General features: G+C 41.5%; 1 pseudogene; it reads right to left on the bottom strand.

Annotated features, from left to right (window-relative positions):
* Positions 1 to 6,918: 6,918 nt before the first annotated feature.
* Positions 6,919 to 18,057, bottom strand: LOC125164464 (selenoprotein W-like; annotated as a pseudogene).
* Between the last annotated feature and the right edge of the window lie 1,241 nt (positions 18,058 to 19,298).

Genomic DNA, 19,298 nt, shown 5'->3' with positions numbered 1-19,298 from the left:
TATTGAAATCTTGAGACCATTTCTTTTCTGGAAAAGCCTTGCTTTTGATTAGATTAGGCCAGTTGTCAAGGGTGATATCCTTTACTTAAGGTCAACTGATTGTAGGTGTTGACTATATCTATAAAATACCTTCACAGCAACACCTAGATCTGTGTTTGATTAAATCACCATGTACTATAGCCTGGCCAAGTTAACACAGAAAACAAACCCTCACAGTAATGAAAGTGACCGAAAAAGATATTGTGCTATATGCCTCCTAGGAGTTGTTTCCTTTTCACATCAGAAAGTTTTTTGAAAAAAGGCAACAGTCTCTTAAGCACTAAATGTCACATTTGGGGGTCTATCAGGATGCTTTTTTTAAAGAATCTATAGTTCAGTCTAAGCCGAATGTCAACCCCAGTGGTAGTTTTTTTATTTATAATTGAATCCTAATTGTCTCCTTCTCCATAGTTAATGATTTTTCAAGCTTAGATTAAAACTGAAAGGTGAATGTTGGGATGAGCACTGGGTGTTGTACGTAAGCCAATTTGACAATAAATTTTAATAATAATAATAAAAAAAACCACTGAAGGGTGAAGTCTAACCTTTAAAATGGTCTCCCTCATGCTCCTGAAAATACAGCTCCAATAGGACATCTCCTTCTTGTTTTTTTATCAGCGCCTCCAGATATCTGCAGCTTCAAACAGCCTTTCTTTGGAAAATCAAATCTGAAAATATTCAAAGTGCTGGCCTTCAGCTCTGCAGACTTTTGACAACGTACATTAAGTGCAATTTCTCAAAATCTGTTTCTTTTCATAGCCTGTGGCTTGCGAGTGATTTCTGGGAAATGTTGATTATAAGATAAGCTCTTTCAGTCAGTTTCAAAGGGTGACGCCCAGGTAGGTAATCATTAAGTAGAGGCATCTCTGCAGAGAAATGAGGGAGTGAGCCAGCCCCTCTGGGTCCACCGTTGTCATTGCGGGGAGTTGGGAACCTACCCATTCAGCGCTTGAAAAGCAGTGCCTGCCGGGAGCACTGGAGAGCCGGCTGCCCTCACAAGCAGCTGCGTGGGGGACAACGAGGGGAGCTGCAACATTGTGTACGTTAACTTTTCAATGCAATTTCTAAAGCCAGGGAAGAGGGCAGGAAAACATCCAGGCTTCGTCACGAGCCAGCCCTTAGATCCGTCCTTGAGTCATTCTGTTAAGTAGAACCGGGTAATTGTCTCACTGGAGACCCGCAGAAACAGCTCGTGGGAAAGAACGATTTGCACCTGGAATATATGCATTAGCTCGCGTGTCAAAAGCCACACATCGATAGAAACCAAAATCTTGGCATTCTTTGCAGGCAGCCTTGAAACTTGAAGGGCAGAAGCCACGTGCTCAAGTGGCCACCTGTCTTCCTCTTTTGGCCCCACCTGCCCAGCAAGCCTGGTGGCAGGTGGTGGGAGGGGGCGACCAGAACTCCTGGGGATCTGTGTTGAAAGAGCAGAGAAGGCAGACGCCTTGAACAAATAAGTACTCCGTTAAAGGCCTGTTTTCAGTTTCTTGGGACCCTCGAACTGGTCGAGCTTAAATTGAGAGGGGATTTGGTTTGCCTCAATGGCTGTTTCCTCCCACTCAGAGTCACTAAGATAGCTTTTTTCATTGTCATTAAAATACATTTAATAGACACCATTTTTGCATTGCCCTCTGCTAAAATTTGGACAAAGATAATGTCCCTAAGCCCTGGAAAAGTAGAAAGAGCACTGGACTCAGAAGCCTGGGTTTCAATTCTGGGTCCATGTAGGAACATTTATTAAAAACCTTAGTTGCAAGGCATAAGTAACCCTCCTGGAATTACCTTGGGTGATTGGGTGGGACAGAGTGTTGACTACAAAGACATACACACATTGAAATGGGAATGTGAAGGCTACTCGGAAAGGGGGCGGGAGGGGGTGGCTCTGCTGGTTGCCAGGTGTGGTCTCTTTCCTGCTGTGTCTGATTTGCATTGTGTGCCCCTCATAACTCCAGCCTATCACCTCCCACTACTGAGTCCTCATCGTCTCTGTTTCCTTTTTTAATATATTTTATTTTTAGGTATCTCTGCACCCAATGTGGGGCTCGAACTGAATACTCTGAGATCAAGAGTCACCTGCTCCTCTGACTGAGCCAGCCAGGTACCCCTCTTCTGTTACTTAATTCAGATTCTCAAGCAGTAATATGATTTTTTGAACTTACCTTTAAAAGAATTTTTTTACACTTATTTATTTTTTGAGAGACATAGAGAGAGCACAAGTTGGGGAGGGGCAGAGAGAGAAGGAGACACAGAATCTGAAGCAGGCCCCAGGCTCCGAGCTGTCAGCACAGAGCCTGATGTGGGGCTCAAACTCACAAACCGTGACATCATGACCTAAGCCAAAGTCAGACGCTCAACCGACTGAGCTACACAGGTGCCCCTGAACTTACCTTTTTTTTTTTAAAAATTTAAAAAAAATTTTTTTTTTCAACGTTTATTTATTTTTGGGACAGAGAGAGATAGAGCATGAACAGGGGAGGGGCAGAGAGAGAGGGAGACACAGAATCGGAAACAGGCTCCAGGCTCCAAGCCATCAGCCCAGAGCCTGACGCGGGGCTCGAACTCCCGGACCGCGAGATCGTGACCTGGCTGAAGTCGGACGCTTAACCGACTGCACCACCCAGGCGCCCCTGAACTTACCTTTTAAAGTCAGCCCAATAAGGACTGGCTGCTTGTGGGACAAAGTTCCCTCCCTGGTCAACCAAGTGTGTTGAGTAGCCTTCTTCCGTCCCTCTCTAAAAGGGGTGTGGCAGGCCAGGCACTCTGAGGCTTGGCTTGTCCAAAACACGTGGGCAGGTTATTTGACCTCCCCAAGATGCTGGTTCTTCCACTAAATTATGATGGCAGCACCTGTCTCAGCCCACAGAGTTATCACTCATGCACACAAAAATGATTTATTGAGGGGCACCTGGGTGGCTCAGGCGGTTGAGCCTCCAACTCTTGGTTTCAGCTCAGGACATGATCTCTCGGTTAGTGGGTTTGGGCCCCACATCGGGCTCCATGCTAGAGGTGTGGAGCCTCTTGGGATTCTCTCTTTCCCTCTCTCTCCCCTCCCCTGCTCGTCCTGTCTCTCTCTCAAAATAAATAAATAAACTTTAAAAATCATTTATTGAGCTTTTATATAAAGCACTTCTATTGCACACTTTCCAGGCACCATGCTCAGCAATGGGGATACAGGAGGGAACAAAACTGATGCAGATCTTCCCCCATGGAATTAATTGATGGTCCAGGATCAAACAAGATCCTATCTGTGAAAACACAGCCCCCACTGTCCCACTTGCAGCCCTACTGCAGACTCAATTTTAAGATTCCTTCCTTCATCAAAAAATTCTTAAGCATCTACGTAAGTCACATCAGCACATGGAATCCAAAGACAGTAACACATGGTTTCTGATCTCAAGGAACCCATGGTTCATTTGAGAAACAAACATGTAAGCAAACAGTGATATGCAAAAGCACAAAATAGCAGGTAAAGTAGGAGATGTGGGAAAGGAAACTTCACTTTGGCTGAGGAAGTCAAAGAAGGCTTCTCAGAGGCAGTGACACCTGAGCTGAGATTTAATGGCTAAAGAGGGCAGAAAGAAAGAAAGAAAGAAAGAAAGAAAGAAAGAAAGAAAGAAAGGGTGAAAATAGCTTGATAACACCATCATAGTTATGTAGAAATGCACTACCCTTAGGAGATGAATGAGTATTTAGAGGGTAACATTAATCATGACATTTATAAGTAGTTCAACAAAAATGTGGGAGTGTGTGTATATGTGGTATCTGTGTGTCTGTGTGTGTGTGGAGAGAGAGAGAGATAGAAGGCAGATGTGGCAAAATGTTAATTCTTTTTTTCTAAGTTTATTTATTTATTTTGAGAGAGAGGGAGCACGAGTGGAAGAGGGACAGAGAGAGAGAGGGAGAGAGAGAATCCCAAGCAGGCTGTCAGTGCAAAGCCCAAGAAGGGGCTTGAACTCATGAACCATAAGATTATGACCTGAGCTGAAATCAAGAGTTGGATGCTTAACCGACTGAGCCACCCAGGAGCCCCAAAACGTTAGCAATTCTTATATCTAAATAGAGACTTGGGTATGCAAAATTACAGTGGCTCCCACGATCCCCACCTCCTGGTGTTCATCCTCTTATGTGACTTCTTATCCTTGAGTGTGACCAGGACCTGTGACTTGCTTCTACAAAATAAAAAAAGGCAAAGGTGACAGGATGTACATGTTTAACCACATGATTATGTAATTAAATTATGCAAGACTGTGGCTTCTGAGTGGAGTCCCCCTCTCCCTTGCTTGCTATCTTCGAGGAAGTAACTGGCCATGTTGGGGATCCCACATGGCAAGGAACTGTCGTGGCCTCTGGGAGCTGAGGATGGCCCCCAGCTGACAGCCAGCAAGAAATCAGAGCCTTCAAAGAACTGAAGTCTGCCAACAACCTGAGTGAACTTAGAAGCAAATCCTTTCCCAGTCAAGTCTCAGATGAGAACACAGCCCTGTGGGACACTTTGTGCAGCCTTGTGAGACCCTAAGAACAGGACCCCGCTAAGCCATGCCCAGGATCCTGACTCACAGAAACTGTGAGATAACAAATTGGTGTTGTTTTATGCTGCTAAATTTGTGATGTAAGTTTGCACCAATAGAAAACCAATACAATTAATAATTTTATGTGTCGACTTAACTGGGCCACAGAGTGTCCAGATGTATTTGGTCAAACATTATTCTGAAAGTTTCTGGGAGGGTGTTTTTGGATGAGATTCACATTTAAATAGGTAGACAGTCTGTCCTCCCTTACATGACTGGGTCTCATCCAATCAGTTGAAGGCCTGATAGAACAAAAGTTTGATCTTGCCACACATTATTAACAGAAAATTCTTCCTGCCTGACTGCCTTTGAAGTAAGATATCAGCTTTACTTCCTGCCTTCAAACTTGGACTAAAATTTTGGTTCTTCCTGGATCTCAAGCATGCTGGCCTTTGAACAAGGGCTACACCATCAGCTCTCCTGGTTCTCGAGCCTTTGGAATACATAACGGTACACAGATGTTACTGCAATATTCTTTTCAGCTTTTCTACATGTTTGAAAATATTCAAAATAAAAATGGGCAGAAGTGTTCTAAAGTCAGGAAATGTGTGGGGCACCCGGGTGGCTCAGTCAGTTAAGCGTCCGACTCTTGATTTCAGATCAGGTCGTTATCTCACAGTTCATGATGAATTCAAGCCCTGCCATTGGGCTTCATGCAGTGCCTGCTTGAGATTCTCTCTCTCTGCTGCTTGTCTGCTCACGCTGTCTCTCTCTCTCATAATAAATAAATGAACTTTAAAAATAAATAAATAAAACTAAAGGCGGGAAATGAAAGGAGACCTGCTTCATTCCCTATTCTCAACCTCCCTCCTTTCCCTTTTTCCTCCGTGAATCTACTTTATTTAATATGAGATTTTAAAACACACAATAGACACGTACTTAAACATAAATAATACATCTACCCTCTTCTGTGCAGATTTATGCTTTATAAACATCACACTGAGTAAGTTTGGCCTTAACCTTTGTTCTGCAAATGTTTCAGAATTTTTTTCTACTGCCACATTACAAGATAAATGTCAGTCTAAATGAAGCCTTTTCTATAAAATTCAGCAGCTTCACAGATGGTTTCTAATTCACTACATTTTTTTTTTGGTTGAAAATAATTCCAAAAGCTCTTAAGTTTTCACCAGAACATAACGTTACTCTTGATGCAGTGTGAGGTCAATTAAATAAACTCAGACACTATCCCCTAGGAGTTATCAGCCAAACTGAGAAAATTATGTAAAAGTAATATTTTACCTAGTATTAACATAATCACTTTTTTCAGAAACCTCAATAATTACACATTGGCCGAATGGCTTATCTTGCCCCAGGTTGCTTTCCCTGATGTGACTTGATGAACAGTCCTATGCAGAAAGTGAATAAGCTTAGTCAGAGGCAAATGATGCAAATAAGCCTCAAATTCATTTTCTGAAATGGGGCTCCTGGGTGGCTCAGTCAGTTAAACATGCGACTTTGGCTCAGGTCATGATCTCGTGGTTCAAGGGGTTCCAGCACTACATTGGGCTCTCTGCTGACAACTCAGAGCCGGGAGCCTGTTTCGGATTCTGTGTCTCCGTCTCTCTCTGCCCCTCCCCCACTCGAGCTCTGTCTCTCTGTCTCAAAAATAAACATTAAAAAAATTGTTTTAATTCATTTTCTGAAAAACATACGTTAAAGGAACCCGTAAGAATGGAGATTATATTTTTAAGGAGGTCTGCCACATAGTAGAGAAGTGATTCTCCACTCTAGCTGCACATCACAATCCCCTGGGGAGCTTAAAAAAGTAGTGATACTTGAGTTCTCATCCCCTCATCCCAGAGAGCCCAATTTTGGTCTGGTGTGTGGCCTGGGCATCAGGAATTTTAAGCTCCTCCCTTCCTTCCTTCTTCCCTTCCTCCTCCCCCTCCTCCTCCTCCTTTTTTTTTTTTTTTTTTTTTTTTTTGTTTAACTCATCCAATGCTTATTGAATAGTAAACTGTTGCCAACACTGCTGAAATCTGCAAGTCACTCATCCAGATCCCTCTCTTGGCCACCCCCTGAGACGGAAGCCCCAAGCAGGACCACCCCGAATGCCAGAGAGTAGCCAGGGCCTGGGAGATGCCAGGAGAAGGGGAAAAGCAGGGAGAGGAAGAAGCAAGGAAGGGAGGGTACAGAGCTACCCTCTCAGGGACACGGACACACACACACACACACACACACACACACACACACAAGGACCAGGGTTTGTCTCTGCCCCCACCCAGCAGCCACAGGGACATCAGGGAAAGAGACCATGCACCCACAAGACATTTCAGTCCTTCCCATCTTGAAGCGTCTGCCACAAGGGGCTGGCCCAAGGGCACTGGACTCTGCCTTCAGGGCACATTAGCCCTGAGCCAAGCTGGCTTTCATGGCGACCACCAGCTTCAGAAATTTGCTCTCCTTGTCCATGTAGCCATCACCTCTCTTCTTGGAGTGAACCAACTTCCCTGGTACCATCACTTCAAAGAAGCATGTGGCCTGGGGAGTCCCCTCGCCGCAGATGTCCAGGCATTTGGGGACATCATCTTCTAACTTCTTCTTGAGCTTAAGATACTTACACTTGTAGCCTCAAGCGCCACAATAAATTACTCTGACAGTGAGCGCCCTGGATGGGGACCGCAGCTAGGGCAGGGTGTGGACCTGTGAGCTCCACTGCAAGGATTTTCAAGTTTCTTTAGTGGCTCTAGTGTGCATCAGAGGTTTAAGAATCATTATAGTGATAGCTCAATACATATTAAGTGAATAAACGAAATTCTTTACTTGATCTTAGATTACATTCAGAAACCAATTTGAATCAATTGTACTGCCTGATGGTACTCTACTCTAGACTGCTCATGCTACAGCAAAATGCACAAAACTAGAGGAAAAAAGAGAAGATCTAAGATAGAAAAAGGATTCAAAGTGCTGTCAGGTGAGGAAGAGCTATAGCAACATGAGATGCTGAGTCTGAAAAGAAAGACCTGGGAACATAAGTGCTGCCTTCACATAACTCCAAGGTGCAGCCATCACAGATGACAGCTGAAGGAAGCTAGGGTTTGGCATAATGTAAGACTTCCTTAAAAAGTAGTATCGTCTGGATATTAACTGGATTCCTTGAAATTGTGAATAACTGGTCACTGCAGGAATTCAGACACTGGCTTTTTGAGCTCTGGGCCAGGTTGTTGTGAGGAAACCCCTATGCCAGGAGCTTTACTGAATGTGTCTTATTTTTCGGCCATCTGATATCCATGGACTCTCTTCCTAGAAACAACCTCCTCGTTTTCTTTGAAAATTACTCATCTCTCACTTTCAGTTCTAACACAGCTGATCTCTGTCTAGTTCTAGGGGAAGAACATTGATCCGCTCCCAACCAACCATGAAAATGACATCTCCAAATGTTGCCTGAGTGGCACAGTCTGTTAAGCTACTGACTCCTGATTTCGGCTCAAGTCATGACCTCACAGTTCCTGGGTTTGAGCCCTGCATCGGGCTCAGTGCTGGCAGCAGGGAGCCTGCTCTCTCCCTCTCTCTCTCTCTCTCTCTCTCTCTCTCTCTCTCTGAAAATAAATAAATAAACTTAAAAAAAGCTGCATTGCCCTACACAATAACTGGTTCAATAATGAGCAAGTAGCCCAAGGTGTGCCAATCAGAGGCCATAAAATCAAACTCTGGGAATTTTGCTTATATTTTTGAAGACTCTCTTCCACTAGATTTAAAGTTGTGAGAGTGTGAGGTGGAAAATATGAACTCAGAGAAAATGAAAAGAAGAGAATTTCAAAATGATCTTATTAATAATAGCCTCAGGTTAAACTAGATAACGTATCTGTGAAATAAAAGAGTGATGCTATAGAAAAAGAATATTCAGATGCCAAAAAAGAGTTCTCGGAAGTTAAAAAATACGATGTTAGTTCTCAACAACAACAAAAAAGGTATCATGGCTACGCTTAAGCGTCCTTAGTGGCATACTCCATTCAACAAACAGCCTGATAAGCCACTTTTTATTATTCTACTGAGCTGCCTATTTCTGTTGGCAACTGTGTGTATGAAATGCTTTCTTTTGATATTTTCAGTAAGTCTCAGTTGTTAAAAATTAACTAATAAATAAAAAATTTAAATATAATGTTAGTAATGAAAGAAATCTCTTATAAAGTTCAAAGATAAATCTGAGAAAATCCTGCCAAAAGCAGAAAAGACAAAAAGTTGCATAATAGGAGAGAAATTATACACATGATGAATCCAAGAGGATTAATATGCCAAAAATACAAGATCCAAAAAGTAGAATAGAGAAAATGGAAACAAAGTATCAAAGAAATCGTGAAAGTCCCTAGAATTGAAGGACAAGAGTATTCATAGTAAAAAGTCACTGAAAGCATAGGAAAAATAAATGTAAAAGACCAAAACTAAGGCCTACCATCATCTCTGAAGACAAATTCTTATTATCATAAGGCTTGGGAAAAAATTAAAATCTAGCAGGAAAGAAAGGTCTTGCCCGGACTCTGAAATGCAAATCCAAGCAATGCCCTGCTTTCAGGACACATATTTCTCTTCAACAAAGCTTTAAAAAAATCATTGCAATATTTTAAAAGCTTGATATCTTAAGAAATTTTATGACTTCCTTTATAAACATGGCAACCAAGATTCCCTTATCTAAAAGAGGCTAGAAGACATAGGTGACTCAAGAAAGGGGACCGAACTCTGTCTGGTAGATAGTGACAGCCTATAATCCCAGAGTAGTATATGTGACCAGAAAATTTCTCAAAATGACTTCTTAAAGCTCCAAAATTGGCTCCATATAGAATTTAATACAAAATTTACGAGTGCTACAATTGTGTTAAAAATGTATCTATAATATGGTCAATCATAAAAATTTACAAAATTACAATAACAAGCTTTGATACATTCTATATATATTTCTATCAATGATGTATTTATTCACCTCCCAATTTTCAAAAATAGTGCTATATTAGTCTTGCAGTGAAAAAATTAAGTTCCCTGTCTTTTTCCTTTAAAATAATTGGCCCCAAGTACAAAATGATAACTTCAATTCATTTTGTTTATTCTCATGACATGTTCCAGGATAATTTTGTGAACACCTAAGTGTTCCATTTAGTATTAGGAGAAGTAAAATGTTAAGGGATGTTTAAGCTCTGTAAAGTTGAATAGACTAGCATTTGAATGACAGGATATAATTACAGATCACGAAGGATATAGTACAAAATGTACCCAATCCCACGTCTTCATATTCAGCTAAGAACAGAATGCTTTAGTAAGATATGAGATTAATAAAATATCAAAAGATAATAATTCTGGAAGAACCAAGTCTTCCTAGTTAGAACTATCAGAGCTGGAAGAATTATTACTAAATTTCATAAAATCTGTATCAGTCATAATGGACTAGACTCTGTACTACTTGTGTGTCATTAAATTGAAATCTGTGTTTTATTTTCATGTTATTGTATCCAAGAATATGTGTCCAAATACTCCATCTAAACTTATAAGATCCTTAAGGGCAAGTACCATATCCTATATATCTCTCTCTCTTAGCTCAAGTTCCCCCTAACACAAAGCCTAAACAAGGTCTAGAAACAAGTAATTTATTTGGGATGTGATCCTAAGAAGCAGAAATGAGAGAATAAAGCAGGAAAGGATGAAAATTCTTTAAAGGATACATTCTCAATGTCACTATTAGGTTATGGGGCCTGACTGAAATTAGAGGTGGCTCAAGGGGATGTAACATCAGTACTGAAAGCATCTGCTATATTCCCATACCTTGCCCTACATTTAAGACTCTCAGTAAAAGCTTTCTGAGTCATTTAGTCAATTGCAATGCTCCCAAGGCTTCCTGTTCAAATCAGTGATCACCTGAGAAGTTATACATTGCCTTTTACAACCACATTCCAGAACCTTATGTCATTCTGTCAGGTCCACGTGTCTTTGTAAGACAAGTAATAGATGCCTTCTCATGTCAACGTAAGCTAACAGGGAATCCCAACATGAGCCTCAGGCTGAGTTTGGATTTGGAAATCTGAAGGCAGCCCTCTTTCTCTGCACGCTGGGTTTTTTTTTTCTCTCTGCAGAATTTAAAATAAGCCACCATGCTGAGTAGGGCTGTCAATCAGTCATCCAGTGCTCATTGCCTACACTGAGGTGGCACTGTTGGCGATTGAGAGGTGGGAGATATGACCCTGAACATTAAAGACCCTGGCATTTTACTAAGAAGGCACATAAAGAGTAGTCCACATGCAAACTAAGGATCAAATGACTACTACTTAAAATATTATAGGAGCTCACAAAAGGAGTATGCCATAGTGGTTAAGATGGTCAGCACAGGTTTCATGGAGGAGGTCCCCTGGGTTTCCAAGGAGCTGTAAGATTTAGAAATGTGGAGTGGAGAAGAGGGACAAAATAGGCAAGCAAGGGATTAGAAGAAGGAATGCGTCCAGTCCATTTCCAAGAAATGACCTGCCCAGGGGCAACTGCATCCACACTAAGGAACTCCTTACAGAATGCTAGTCAAGATGGAAAACCAGAATCTATTAGGATCTTGGAAACATCTTCCTAGTCTTTGCAAATTAGAATTCAATCCCTGTCTTACTTTGCATGAGATCTTGAAAACTGCACCAAGTATGGCTTTGGTAATATTCTGGGTGAACTCTCTTACCTAGTCACAAACATAATCAATCTTAACTGGGGTCAAGGAACACTTAAAACTCAGCCACTAGAAAGGGTTCTAACAACAACAACAACAACGACGACGACGACAACAACAACAACAACAACAACGTATTCTTTTTCAAGGAGCCTTGACACACAGGTATTTTTCCACAGAATTTGAAGACACGGATTCTATGACACTGGTATGAATGCCTCATAGTTCATTTTAATATTTCCTGCCTTAAAATGATTTCCTTTGAGTTGGAAACAAAACTGAAAGGCATATTAATTCTTAGTAATTTTCTAGTTCTTAATCTCCCCATTCTTTAAGAAATAGAACATCCTTGGAGCACTGAGCTCAGTCAGTTAAGTCTCCAACTCTTGGTTTTGGCTCGGGTCATGATTTCACGGTTCGTGAGATTGAGCCCCACATCAGGCTCTGCACTGATAGCACGGAGCCTGCTTGGGATTCTCTCTCTCTCTCTCTCTCTCTCTCTCTCTCTCTCTGCCCTATGTTCATGCACACTCTCATGCTCTCTATCTCAAAATGAATAAATAAACTTTAAAAAAAGAGGCTCATATTTCCTACCTTCAACCCAATGTAAATTTAATTAAAAAACAAAAAGAAATAGAACATCCTTAACTTAAATCCACAAACCATCAAATAATCCTATTGTACCATGATTAGTTATTATCACCTAAACATTTCTTTAATGCAGAATGTAACAATTAGTTCTTTTCACCACACTACTATTTTACATTGTAAAAATGCTCACCAAATATTTTCAAAGTTTAAAAAAAGTTTTTTTAATATTTTATATTAACCAGGTGATCACTTCTTAGTTTTCTTTCTTCCTTCCATATTTGTTAACTAGGAGCTACAACCTCAGCCTTGCAGAAATGGTTCTTGTTTCAACTCTCCTTTGTCCTGGCATAACATGGGCTGGACTTTTCCCACTAAGGCTTGTCCCAGTTTTGCATGCATTCTCTAGTTTTCTCTGTTCTGGAACACCCCCATTCCCTGCAGGATCGCCTGCTTGGTTTGGAAACAGTTTTTTGTTTTTCATTGCAGGTCCTTTGCTCATGCAGCAATGTAAGTTTAAAATAGAGTAAGAAGATCTATATTGGGCATATATCAAATGATAAACAAAAAGCAATTCTAAATGGCTATTGCATACAGAAGAGATGAGTTATCCTAAGGTACATCAATGCTTTGATGTACCTTTTTTATTGACATCCCATCTGTCAATAACGTAACACGAAAGCATGCTGTATCATGCAGTGATGCTTGAGAAAGCACATTTATTTTACATGTTGATTTTCAAGCCTAAATGAGTCAAATTCCATCCTCCCAAATGGTTTATTAGTTCTTTTGGGGAGTGGGAGTGTCCATATAACTAATATCTGCCCCACAACAAGTAAAGCAAACACCTCAAACTGAAGTGATAAATCTACCTAAGAACTAGATAGTGTCACCGACTGGTGACAGGTCCAATTGCAATGAGATTCTACTAGGCATGTCAGAATAAAGACCAAAAAAAGAGGGAATCAAAGTTTCAGGAGTGACAGCTATATTCATCAGAGTTTCAGAAAAAGTGACAAGTTCCAATAGGGTTTTCTTTCTTTCTTTTTTTTTTTAAGTGTTTAAACACTTAGACTCCTTGTCTACACATTTCAGGGATGAGAAGAGAGATTCATGTTTGGCTCTAGCTCTGAGACTATGCTGTTAGCCAACCCTGCATTCCAGCAGCATCTCAACATCCAGCCAGCTTTTCTATGTGGGAACCCTCTGACCTCATGATCCGGTCCTGTGACTGCCCTGGCCTTGCGACCAAACACACTTCGTGATCCCAGTTCTGCAAACTAGATACCTCTCTTTGCCACTCCCTTCTTCACCCTGCCTGTCTTTCCTGCCAAATAAAACAATTCTCCAGGAGTGGGTGACTGATTACAATCCCTGCTCTTCCATAATTGGCTATGCAATTTGGGGTAAATCATTTGGCCAGCCTGAATCTCAATTTTCTTATTTGTAAAATGAGGGGTTTGGCTGAGATGGTTTCAAAGGTCCCTTTGAATTCTAAAATGCCACTGCCTTTCTGTCAGGCTCTTGGAGACTGTGGCCTGTTTCTGATTGGTCCTTTGTCCTTTCAAAGAGTGAGCAGCAATTAAGTGCACTGAACAAACATGTTACAACTCAACATTCTTTGTAAAATACATGCTTTCCTGTCAGTTGGACCCTTAAAGTAACTGTTGTTTTAAAATTAATTCTTCCTGGTCTAGAACTGGACCAGGTACAGAATAATAGCATGTGTATTATTCTCACACAGCATATGAAACAGCCAGTGTTTTTGCAAATAATAAAACCAATGTTGGCTAACTGATGCAAAAAAGAAATTTATTGGAAAGATACTGGAAGATTGGACAGTTCATCTTGGAAACAGGAATTCAGGGCGATGTGGCTCAGTCAATACCCCACCAGAGGTTCAGTCAGTATAGGGTGCTGGCACTGGCACCATCAGCCCTGGATACGTGTCACCATTCACTGAAGTCTTAATTCCACCCAGTCACTCTGAATGATCTTTGACTATCACTGGCTTTGTTATCACTCCCTGAAGGGCCAAAGTCTTGGGAAGAGTCTCTGATTGGCTGAGCCTTGGTCAAATGTCTATACACATGTCCAAGGAGTCGAAAGCAGGATTATCTGCTCCTCTTCACCTTCCAGAGTGGTACACCTGATCCTGGGCTCCATTTATCTTGCACTCACCCAAATAGGAGGAGTTTTGGGATGCTGGACAACCAAAATGACAAATGTTAACTACACACTTTTCTCACTTGTGATTATAAATTTAACACATCTTGGAGGCATTTGTAAGAGGTTGATTATGTTCTTGAGAGGTTTACAGCTGATAGATTATTCCATCATTATTTGATCACTCATTGATTTATGTGAATCAGTGATTGGTCCAGTTAATGAAACCATATTCATCAAGATACTGACTAATTTATTGAGCTGCCTTTTCCTATTTACATGGCTCCTCTGGATGACAAAGCGAGTACTTGGAATGAACAATGAATCACTGGAAGGAAGAAGCAAGCACATCTTCATTCTGAGCACACACTGTCATTGATTTTTAAAGTAAAAAATAATATCTGGCATTTAGTCCTGGTCTAAAGTTCTTCACAGAGATGGTGTTAATTTCCCTAAGATGTTGCATTGTCCTGGCTTTATAGATCAGCTGGGATGGCTGAGTGACCTGAAATTTCGGTGACAAATGTCAGCAGAGACACTAGAGCTAAGTCCTCTCAGCCTCCTTCCAAAGTAAATCCATTAACCCTCAGAAACAATTCTTCCACCCTGAAAACAAAGTGGCAAGCAGGCTTCCACGAGATTGCTGCCATTAGGTGGGACCCCTTCCACGGCCAATGTGGAAGGGCGGGGTAGAAAAGAGATGGGAAGACAGTTTTGCCAAGGAGCTCAAGGATTGAGACAGTCTTCCAGAATGAACAGTGAACTCAGAGAGAAACTTGTCTGACAAAATGCAGTGGTTATCAGCACATAAGAGGTCTTCTGCTTTTGTTACGTTTTTATGATATTCAGAGGCCAAAGAAAACCTCCCTAAAGAGAAATAAGCAGCCAGCATCCCAGAGTCCCATATCCTGGAACGCAAAGTTCCTCCCTGCACTGGGCGACCCAGGGGCTCTGACTCCCTTTCCCACAGGAGAAGCAGGTCCTGCCAACTGCTTAAGGAAGTGTCTGTTCTGGTATGAAGAACTGGGGTGCCTGCCCGGCTCAGTCAGTAGATCATGCAACTCTCAGTCGTGGGGTGAGCTCGAGCCCCACATTGGGTGTAGAGATTACCTAAAAATAAAATCTTTTAAAAAAAAGATGTATTCGTTATGATACAGGTTTGCATGCATGTAACAGAGACCCTCAAATAACAGTAGCTTAAATAAGATTGAAGCTTGTCTCCCTCCATGTAAAAGACTCTTCACTGATATGATACCTACTTATCCTTCGGGTCTCACTGAAAATGTCACCTCCTCTGAGAAGTCTCCCCTGATGCTACCTAAACAAGCTAAGGTATTCTTGCCTTCTGTTTTCTGAGTGCCTTCTAACTTCTCTATCAAAACAACGATCATACTTTATATTATGGATTGTTGAATTTTCCACACATCAGAGTCAACAGCACAAGGGGAAAGACTCTGTTTATCTTGCTTGTCACCATATCTCCAGAGAGCCACCTCCCACCTGTACTGAATGTACCTCTATTGAATGTTCTTGAGGGTGACAGGAAATGAATACTTCTGGTTTATTATACACAGGGCAGTTACTCAGAAAATTTTGAAATGGTAAATAGTATTTTAAAAACAGAGAAATAATAGCCATTTATGCTTCTAGCACAACCATAGATTTGGAAGAGACCAAAAACAAACATTTCCATTTCAAAGACCTCTGCCTATAAAGCAGGGGCTGGCAAACTTTCTGTAAAGTGACAGTGAATATTTCAAGTTTTGTTGGCCATATGATCACTGTTGCAACGGCTCAACTCTGCTGTGAAAGTGGGAAGACAGAAACAACCAAGATGTAAACTAATGGTGTGGCTGGGTTCCATTAAAACTTGATTTATGAGTACTAAAATTTCAATTTTGTGTCATTCTCAAATGTCATGAAATATTCTACTTCTTTTGATTGTTTTCAACCATGTAAAAATATGAAAGCATTCTTATTTCATGAGCCTTGTAAAAAAAAAAAAAAGAAAGCAGCAGCTAGACTTGGCCCATGGGTTGTGGTTTGTCAGCCCTGTCAGAGCGTACATTTTTTGACAGAGATGTGTCTGGCCTTGGGTTGTTTCTTTAGCCCCTCAGTGCAGTTCACACTCATAAGCATCTACTATGTGCCAGGGCCAGGTCAGAGGGTGCAGAACTGCAAAGATGGTTAAGATCAGCCCTGTGCCACTAACTCCACGCGACATGGACCCAAATCCACAAAGTGTGGTTGCAGCCTCTGGTTGAAGGGGAAAGTTACTTCATGACAAGATGGCATCTGAGGGGAGAGTCGTGGGCCGCGTGCACCCAGGAACCAGCAGCACCCAGTCTGGCTGTGGCTCTGGATGAATCCCACAGGGAATGCCGGGTAGTAAGGCTAGGAAGGCCTGTGGCCGATGTATGAGGGACCCTCAGGGACCAGCATGAAGCTTAGTCTGGTGGGCAACTGAGAACCAAAGGGGAGGATTAAACTGAGATCATTAAATTGGTACCAACAGTTTATTAGTTTTTTAATGTTTCAACTTTCAAACTATTAAAAAGTGATTTCTGAAAGTATTTGATTCCTTTTTCTGTTACTAATTTACCAAGTATTTCAACTGAGAAACTCTCCTGGGAAAAATACACTGAGTTCAAGGGCACCTAGGAGGGGAAAATGCCATGAGTGTTTTCCCAGGGGCAGTGCTTATAAAAAGGAGCCATTGTATGGTAAAAGAAAACAAAAAGCAAGAATAAAATGATCATTTCAAATATTCATTAGATTTTGAGAAAATTCTGAACTATCAATCACACAATGCCCTCCCTAGCTCCACATTAAATAAGAAACTTCTGTTTTGTCCCAAAGGAGAAAGTCACTCAATATTATACTGCCCCTTTCCTTTTGTCTCTTAAATGGGAGTTTTGTTGGAAATCATCAATTGGAAAAATAATAAGCCATTCTTTCAGGCCAACATAAAACATAGGAGGCAGGAAAAGTCAACTCAGGTCACAGAGATGAAAACTGAATGCTCCTTCAAATGGTACAAAATGTCACCTTGCTCATCCAAGCAAAAATTCAGGACAAGCCTCTCGGAGTGCCTCCTATTAAAAGATACCATCTTGGCACATAGGATGCTCAGGAAATGGAAGTGGCATTAATCTGCATGCAGGGATCACCTCCTTCAAGCTGATGCCCAGTCCAATTGGGGGATGAGGAGTCCAATCGCCGGCACCCAGATGAGAGGTCTTGGGTGGAGACAGGCAAGTCTGCCTCCCACTCACGAATTCACCTGGCTGCTCCTTTCTGCCAGCTTTACCCCCCACCTTTCTCCTTTCCCTGCTCATAGGATTCATGGATAGGGGAATCAAGTGCTGGTTGAGTGCCAATCAATGACAGACCACTGTGGTGAAGGATCGACATCTCTAGTTAACTAAATATTTTTTTAAGCTGTTTCAATTGAAGTTGGGTTGAAATTTTTTACTTTTTTATTAAATAGTTTTTTTTAATGTTTATTGATTTTTGAGAGTGAGAGACAGAGTGTGAGCAGGGGAGGGGCAGAGAGAGAGGGAGACACAGAATCCAAAGCAGGCTCCAGGCTCTGAGCTGTCAGCACAGAGTCCACGCCCGGCCCAAACCCATGAACCCACAAGATCGTGACCCCAGCCGAAGTCAGATGCTTAACCTGCTGAGCCACCCAGGCACCCCCGAAATTTTTTAAGATTTTGAGTATTACATTTATATGGTTCAAATTTCAGCAACTGTAGAGATGGAGTAAAAATAAAACGAAACTCCCTCCCATCACTATACCCCAACCTCTCAATTCCCCTCTGCATAGGTAGTCTTTGTTATTTCCTAAATAGTTTAAATTATGATAGTAATGTATTAGTTGAGGTAAAAGGCTGGAATGAATAAGCCCCAAATGCAGTGGCTCAAACAAAAATAGAAATTTCTTTCTTTCTCATATAATAGTTCAGTGTAGGTGTTCTAGGTCAACCGGTGGGCCTGTATCACTCAGTCATTCGGGGATACAGGCTTCCTGGCAGCTTCACAGAGGAGCTCCAGCATGGCCATCACTGTCATTGGATGGGAGAGGAGCAGAAGGCAAAGGCCAAGGGTTTTCCTTTCCATACATTTCACTTCCACTCACTCTATTGGCAAAAGCCGACTCACATGGTCACAGTAGCTGTAAGGGATGCTGGGGAAGGTAGCGGTATCCCAGCTCCAGCTGTGCTACTACTCTTGTGCCTTGTGACGTTAAGGAGTTTAGCCCCCGGCCCACTCTCTACAGATCACCTTGCAATGCTTTTCCAGGCTGCTGCCAACTGCCTGTGCCAAGTGAGGGCAGCAGCCCTCCCCATAATCCCTGAAGTAGAGCTACTATTAGCTTGTAACATTCAAGAGACTGTTACTGCAGAAGAGAATTACCATGCAGAAAAGCCATGCTTAATGGGAGGCCCTACTCATCCCCATCCAGTGAACACTCTTCCCTTTATCAATGCATTTAACAGACACTTTTATAGTGTCATATTTTGTGTGATTTATAAAAATTAACTCATTTAATCTTCATAATAATCCTCTGAGATAGGCACAGTTATGGACCAGTTTTCCAGTTTCCAGAGGAGGAAACCTGGAAACTGAGAGGTTAAGTAATTGTCCAGGGTCACAGGGAGAAAACTTATGTTAGTCTGTCTTTTTTTACCAACATAACCTTGATTTTATTGTAATTTCAATGAATTCACTAAAAAATCATGCTTCCCTGGCAAGCAGAGGTAGCCATATGACCCAGTTCAGGTCAGTGAATTTAAGGGGAAATCATTGAGTCAGGTTCCAAGGAAAACTATTGTTTTACTGAAAAAAAAAAAAAAAAGAAAAAAAAACAAGAACAAAAAACAAAAAAAACCAGGAGAGATACAGATAGTGTACATCTTTTGCCCTTTAACCCTTACCCTTCTTCAGCTTTGAAATGTGGACATGATGCCTGGAAGTTAAGCAGCCATTTTGTGACCATGAGGTGAACACAGATTTCTTTGTTGTGTGAATAGAGAGAGAGGCAGAGAAAGAGCGTGATACTACATATGTGTGTCTGTGTGTGTGTGTGTACATGTGTGTTTGTGTGTATATGCATGTATATATGTACACATACATTTACAGAGAGAGACCCATTTAGTAAAAACATTTGAACTGGGCCCAAACCATCTTCGCTGATACTTAAATCTAGATCCTGGTCCTGACTGCCCCAAAGTCTATAAGTCAGGGTACCCCAACTGGCCTCTCCATTAGGCCTGTTCTGTGTCTTCTCAGAGTGCAGTACT

The sequence above is a fragment of the Prionailurus viverrinus genome, chromosome A1, assembly GCF_022837055.1.
Source record: "Prionailurus viverrinus isolate Anna chromosome A1, UM_Priviv_1.0, whole genome shotgun sequence".
In the NCBI taxonomy this organism is placed as follows: Eukaryota; Metazoa; Chordata; class Mammalia; order Carnivora; family Felidae; genus Prionailurus; species Prionailurus viverrinus.
The sequence above is the reverse complement of the archived record's forward strand: the minus strand, read 5'-3'. Positions and strand labels throughout refer to the sequence as shown.